The following is a 7,637-nucleotide window of genomic DNA, read 5'->3' as shown; positions in this document are numbered from 1 at the left end:
GCTCGTTCTATTGCGCCACCTATCATAGTTTGGACTTTCTGGACTATGGGCGTGATTATTACATCTATATTGTTTCCATAAGGTGCAACGCTGACTTTCCTATTTATGGTCTTTTTGGCTGTGGCATTTATAGTGGCTGTGGTATTTTCGAGTCGTGAGGGTGGGGTCGTGTTTATTGTTGTGGCTGTGATAAATTGTGTTAAATTGTTGATGGCTTGATTGATTTTTTCGTCAATGTATTTTTCAATGCGGGTTATGTGGATGGCGATACGTTCATCTATAAAGTTGGCGATTTGTTGGGGGGTGGGTAGATCATTTTTGTCGGTTTTTTGCGGTGTTGCCAAGATCTGAGCAAATGTGTGGGGTTTGGGACTGTTGGTGGTTTCGTTTGGTATGTTGGATATGTCGCTGTCGACGGAGTTGAGGGTTGGGAAATTGATTGTGTTAAGAGACGGGGGCTGGTTTGGGGGTGTCATTTGGCTGGGTTTAAGTGGCGAATCAATATTTTGTTTCCTAATGAATGGTCTGTAGGTAGGTTCATCGGGGAGTTGGATTTCGCGTGGATATAGTGGACAGTGCATCTGTCCTGTATAATGTCCGTCTCTATTACAGGTGGCGCAATGATGTGGTCGATCTTTATGTGCACAGGAAGTGCCAATGTTCCCACAGTGAAAACAAACTGCGGGGTTTGTGCAGTTTTTCTTCTCATGCAGATACTGATGACAGTTCCTGCATGGAATATGGCGTTTTCCTAGTTTGGGTGGTTCACAATGATATGTTCTGCCCCACAGTCGGAGGCCATCGCTGAGAAGTGTCGATATGGTGTTCGGGTTTTTTGTGAAAATGCGAACAAGGGGCGTTGGTCCGTAGCTATTTCTTATTCTTGTGATCCTAGTGTGTTCTAAGTTGATGTTTGTCATAGCAGCTGATACTGTTTCTATATCTATTTCCGGGGAGATTCCAGTAGCAACTAGATTGGTTTCTTTGGCGTAAGATTGAGCACTCTCCGTATTTCTGTTTTGTCTGTTAATTTTAATTGCATATTCTGCGTTGGGTCCGAAAGTGTTGGGTGGGTAGGAGGAGATGAATTTATCTAAGTGCTCTTGGTTTTCGAAAATAAGAGTTGTTGAACTGAATTTTTGCGACCAGGTTTGTCTAGGTGGTGTGATTTGAATTTTTAGGCAATCTTGATATATGATGGTGGGGTTGTTTTTGTGTAGATCTTGGTTATTGATACGCATAGCTACGCGTGAGTCAATTTGAGTTGCAGCAGGCGGTGGTTGCGTTTGTGATATTCGAATGTCTTTGCTAGGAGTGGTTTTATTATTTGCATTTGATGCGGAAGGTTGTGGCGTGATTTGATTGGGGGCAAAATTAGGATTCGTTTGGATTGGTGACACGGGGGATTGTAGGTCTTGGTGTACTGTGGTGCTTTGAGAGGGAAGTGGCAGAGACGATATCAGATTTTCTAGTCTGTATCGTAGTTCTCTGTTATTTGTTTTGAGTGGAGTTTTTGCGGTAGGGGCAGATATTTCTTTGGTAGCTGCATTTGGTTTGTATTGTCTTTGAGCGGGTTGTGAGAGCCAAGGAGCTTGCAATTTAGCTTGCTCCGGAATCATGTACTGAGTTTTATCACTAGGCCCAAGAATTGAGGGTGGAATGTACTGTGTAAATTTTGAGAGGTGAGCTCGGGTATGGAAATTTATAATAAGTAGGTGTTCATGGTGTTTATACCAGCGAACATGCACACGAATTTGGTTTAGAACTTTTTTGAGCTCTGAGGCACTATAATTATATATTATTAGGGTTGTGTTTGCCTCTGATTCTGTGAAAGCGTCAGGCGGTGACTGCTGGTGTAGTAGACCTGGAAAAGGATTGTCAGTGGATGGAGTGTTTACTGACAAATCCTCAGCGGAGTGAGAGCGGTTTTTTGAGGAGTTGTGACTGCCCTTACCTCTGTCTGCTGGTTGTGTTGCTCTGCTTTCAGGGTTGTTGTTATTCATGGTGGCTCCTCCTTTTGATTTGTGTTGGAGTTATGATGCACTATTTGGTTGAAGATGTAATACGTAGCACTAAACACTGTAATTGACACTGCGGCATTTGAGGTATATATTGGAGAAAGAGATAAGAAAGGTTAAACTAAGTCCAGAAATGAAAAGACAAAGGAGAATATTTGGAGTGTAAAGTTTCGTTGACAATATTTAGTTGGTTCACTCACTGCACGTTAGATTGTTTTGTACTATGAGCACACAGAGCACTGTTTAGTTTTCACTTCCAGAGAGAGTGAAACATGACTGCACGCATAGTAAATGTCTTGCACTCGAATACACTTGACGTGATATAAGATTTAATACACGCCCAAATTGTCAGTCACTCGGTATGCTACACTGTGTTGGCTTCTCTCTAACTGGAACAATATTTGTAGTAAAGGTGCGCTACAACTAGATGGAAATTTCCGCAGTAACGTCCTATCGTTAAGCGGAGAGAACTGTATATCTGGATCGGTTAACTAGTGGTCCGTACACTAGCACCACACTAGAGATGTTAACAATTGAAGAGTTCACTCGAGGCAATGGCACAAAATCACACAGTCTTGAGGGTTTAGTCACTTGCGTACGGCTTCTCTAGCACTATTGATCACTACTCAGTGGCCACACTGTAGAGGTTCCTTCGTAGCTACATCTTTACGGAAGAGTACACACACACGAACACTGAATAGACCTACCCACTGTTTCGGTTCTCACTGGAAAGAAAACACGCAACTAAAGGGTTTCTCTCTGAAGTATACAAATACGCCTCAGGCGTGTTCTCGTACGGTCCGCGCCCGGTATTATAAGCAAAACGGTGGCCTTCACTTTTCGCCTCGGGCGTGTTCCCGTACGGTCCGCACTCGATGCACAGTACGATGCGGAGCGCGACTGATCAATCCTCTGCCATGCAGGGCCCGACGGATCATCATCACCACGCCTCGCCCACGGTAACCTTCACTTTTACGCCAACGTCAATAATCGACAGCGGACCAATCGTAAAGTCACAAACGTTTGCGCTGTTTCTATTGGCTCGCACTGGAAACAGCGCAAACGTTTGTGACTTTACGATTGGTCCGCTGTCGATTATTGACGTTGGCGTAAAAGTGAAGGTTACCGTGGGCGAGGCGTGGTGATGATGATCCGTCGGGCCCTGCATGGCAGAGGATTGATCAGTCGCGCTCCGCATCGTACTGTGCATCGAGTGCGGACCGTACGGGAACACGCCCGAGGCGAAAAGTGAAGGCCACCGTTTTGCTTATAATACCGGGCGCGGACCGTACGAGAACACGCCTGAGGCGTATTTGTATACTTCAGAGAGAAACCCTTTAGTTGCGTGTTTTCTTTCCAGTGAGAACCGAAACAGTGGGTAGGTCTATTCAGTGTTCGTGTGTGTGTACTCTTCCGTAAAGATGTAGCTACGAAGGAACCTCTACAGTGTGGCCACTGAGTAGTGATCAATAGTGCTAGAGAAGCCGTACGCAAGTGACTAAACCCTCAAGACTGTGTGATGGCCGCCGCAAAACCTGTCTCTCCGGAAGCAACATCACCACCACAACCATCATCATTTGGTAAGTCCAGCGCTTCACCAACCAAGACGATCGACGACTTACATACACTAAAGACCATGGCACCGATCACTGCTAATAGAGCAGTAGTGATCACAAACGCTGACCCCGACCTACTGGACGCAGTGACTCCACGGAAACCCACAACGACCTTGACTTTAAACAAAACCACGAGAGCCTACGTTTTTTCCTCCCGAGAAAACTTACGGCAGATGACTTTAATGCATCCACGACAATTCGGGAAGCACGCCCGATACCAAACTCCACCAACCGCCACTCTCCTCGGACCTTGGGAACTACCAGGCCACCCATCCCATCCCTCCTCCACCCCACCCCCCTCTCTATTGGACAGTGAATCTTCTTCTTCTTCTTCTTCTGAGGAAGAGGCAGAGGTTACTTCCATTCCACAAGAGGGGCCCTCAGAAGGGCCGGCTCCAAAACCTAGAGCAGAGAGGTCTCCTGTCCCTAAACCCACAGCAGAGAAGTCTCCCAACGGACCACCTCCCAGCTCTGAGGCGTCGTCTCACGAATCCTCAGAAGGGAAGCGGTCCAACAGGCGCAAACCAATTCCCACAAAAGTATCCGGTTCGACTCCGGCAAGCCCCACTTCTCCCACTCCTCCTAACACCGCACAAGGAACCAAGACAAGGACAGTACTGAAAATACTGAACCACACAAAAAACGGCAACAACCCACTACACATAGAGCGACTAATGAAACAGTACCGACTCGACATTCAAACTCCACGACAGTTCTGGGCACACACTACCAAGACAACTACACTCACATTCGCCACGATTGACGACGCGGAGAAGTTCGCTAGGGCAATTCCCCTGTACAACTTCGGTCCGTCCGCAGAAATCAACATTACGCCTAGTGAATCAAGACAGAAACAGACCCGAAATAAAGAGATCAGTGTCGTCATGAAAAATGTCGACACGCTGATCTCTGAGGACGAACTAATGCAGATCCTGGCTGTAACACATCCAGGCATCACACGCATTAAGAGAATTATCTCCGCACAGACAGACAAACCCACCAACTTAGTTAGAATTTTCACAAATGACATCACCACAGCAGACAAATTACTAGAAGGAATTAAACTTGCAGGACGGTACTACAGAGTAGAGCCATCACACGAGACAATCTTCCACCGACCGTGCCTTAACTGTGCACAATACGGCCATACAAGGACAAACTGCGACAAGCCCAAGACTTGTTTTAAGTGCGGCAAAAATCCCGACCTGTGCAACCACAACCGCCTATCCCAGATTAGGTATTGCGCCACGTGCAACAGCGACACCCATTATACGGGCCAAGCTCGCTGTCCAAAATATCCAAGGACTAATCTCATAACCTCCACCGATCCCACGCACGTCCCCATAGACACCCACAAACCAATACCGAAACCTATACCCAAACCATCACAGTCCGTTTTCAACCCAACACTTCCCAAACCCGAATTGTCTTATGCGGATGCAGCTAAGACAACGACAACCAAGACAAACACTACAGACGATCCACAGACAGAAAAAACAACTACGGAACAGCTGGTCGAGGGGGTTCTACGTTCTGCTATGCAGAAAATAGAATCCTACATTGACCGGCAACTAAACAGACTACAGGACGAAATAGTGACATTCACTATTTCTTTACTCACTACTGACACAAACCCTACGAAACGACACACGACACTTGCCACAGCCAACCAGGCAGCCAGACGGCTTCTACGGAAACGAGTAGCCCACCACTTTGTTGGTAACAGGTTACGAGTTTCCCTAGCGCCACTACAAAAACGTGACTAGGACAGAACTGACCAGAGCACTGGACTCTCCACCTCTCATTAACATCTGCGAGGCATGGTGCTCACTTCACTTCATTCATTTCATTCACAATTCAACTGATAACGTGTACATGTTCATAAAATCATTCACAGGGGAAATACACTACTGTTAGATGAGAGGGCAAACGGCTTATAGCTGGGTACCTCGATCTAAAGTTAGAGAATTGCTTGTCGAGGAACCAATGGAGGCATGGGATGCTTACCCTGCCTGCCATTTTAAACATCATTCATTCTTTCTTCGTCCCCATTCATTCGTTCGTTCGTTCGGCTCATCATCAGACGAGCACCATGCCCCCCAAAGCTTCCGGAAAGGCTGCCAAGAAGGCCGGCAAGGCCCAGAAGAATATTTCGAAGGGCGATAAGAAGAAGAAGCGCAAGAGGAAGGAGAGCTACGCCATTTACATCTACAAGGTTCTGAAACAAGTTCACCCAGACACGGGAATCAGTTCAAAGGCTATGAGCATCATGAACAGCTTCGTTAACGACATCTTCGAGCGCATCGCCGCGGAAGCTTCGCGGCTCGCGCATTACAACAAGCGGTCGACCATCACCAGTCGGGAGATCCAGACAGCCGTCCGTCTCCTGCTACCCGGTGAGCTGGCCAAGCACGCCGTCAGTGAAGGGACCAAGGCCGTCACAAAATACACTAGTTCCAAGTAAGCGGGAGTGCTTGCTAGGGAATCAGCAACCGGCCCTTTTAAGGGCCACAAGTTATTCATAACAGAGTAGATGAATGAAGAACAACAGCGGTTCCCACCGAGTGAAAATTTAAATAATCACCCCGATAACACTTCTAGGATAGATAATACATTATAGGCAGTCCATGGGAGACTTGGATCCACGAGGCAAATTCGTTTCCTTAATAGTTTCGTACGACTTATATGAGAGCGCGGTGTCATTCCTACTCACTTGGCAGCATTAATTGTTGAGGGAAAACAACTTAGAAGGTAACTTGTCGACCGCGGGCATAATCCTTCCGCAGGCCACTACTGAGAATCTGTGGACATACGGGTAATCTATCTTTATTGAAACTCGGGTTCATAACATACGACTGATACTTTATATATCTGTCACGTAATCCATCAAGAGACAAATGTCCCCCCCCCCCTAGTCAGTAGCGAGCTTCAGTCCATTCGTAGTAGCCGCCGGTGCAAGAAGTGAATTGAAGTTTGTGTGAAGTTCCGTAGTATGGCATGAAAATGATGTCGAAAATCCGACTACAGTTCCACAACCATGTGGTTGAAAGGAGGCTCCGCTGTTGAACAACAATCCACCTGTGGCTTAACTTAGAATGCCGACTAGCTGTTTTATTAATCCCGTGTCAATCCAGCAGTGTGTGACGTTGAAACGTAACCAAACTGCCGTTGATAGATAGATTTATCATCTATCCCAATGACATCCAACGAGCTTGGTAATTTAGGTACAGAGTCTAAGCAGGCAGTTTACGTGTGTGTGTGAGCGAGTGCAGGTTTTATCGAGTGCACCCCAATCCCATCGTCCTCAAGTGCCTACAGATTACGCAGTTTCATCGGCAACGGCCATACCATGTTGAAAATACCGGTTCTCGTCCGATCACCGAAGTCAAGCAACATTGGGCGTGGTCAGTACTTGGATGGGTGACCGCTTGGGAACACCACGTGCCGTTGGCGATTTTTTTTTTTACGTCACTATTTCCAGCGTGTTCTAATAAGACTTATGGGATATTATGTTCCCTTCCCTATTCCAGCTATAGCTTGGATGATGACGCCGCTGCATAATTGTAGAGTAATTGATAATTCTTAAGTACTTGCAGCTCCGTATTGAAACTTATGACTGGTAGCATATTCATATGAGACGGTTCACTTCTCTGCGTTTTCTCGAAGAAGGGAATATGTATTCAGGGGATTGTGAACGTACCTCGCGCTCTCCCTAGAAGTTAGAGACATTTTAGGTAAAGAATGTAATATACTGTACATATATGGCTAATTAAAATCCCATTAGTTACTACATTTCAGTGGGTAGTACAAATTCCATAATGAAAATATCTCTGTCCTAGTAGTTGTATCCTTTAAAGAAGCTCGTTGTTTTCCCATGATGAAGGGCAGAACTTGGTCGGTAGAAATTTAAACAGACTGCATTATCAGACCAGGCGTTATTTCAATATCAGCGTTTAGTTTAGGAAATATAGCAATAGCGGAGTTGGGAGAAGTAGTTATAGCA

General features: G+C 46.1%; 1 non-coding gene across 1 annotated transcript; it reads left to right on the top strand.

Annotated features, from left to right (window-relative positions):
- The first annotated feature begins 6,968 nt into the window (after positions 1-6,968).
- On the top strand, positions 6,969-7,087 carry LOC138693947 (5S ribosomal RNA). Its single transcript, XR_011330630.1, has one exon. It is a non-coding gene; the product is annotated as a 5S ribosomal RNA (ribosomal RNA).
- The last annotated feature ends 550 nt before the right edge of the window (positions 7,088-7,637 follow it).

Source organism: Periplaneta americana, unplaced genomic scaffold (genome assembly GCF_040183065.1).
Source record: "Periplaneta americana isolate PAMFEO1 unplaced genomic scaffold, P.americana_PAMFEO1_priV1 scaffold_24, whole genome shotgun sequence".
NCBI lineage: Eukaryota > Metazoa > Arthropoda > Insecta > Blattodea > Blattidae > Periplaneta > Periplaneta americana.
Note: the sequence above shows the minus strand (reverse complement) of the source record. Positions and strands in the feature narration are given on the sequence as shown.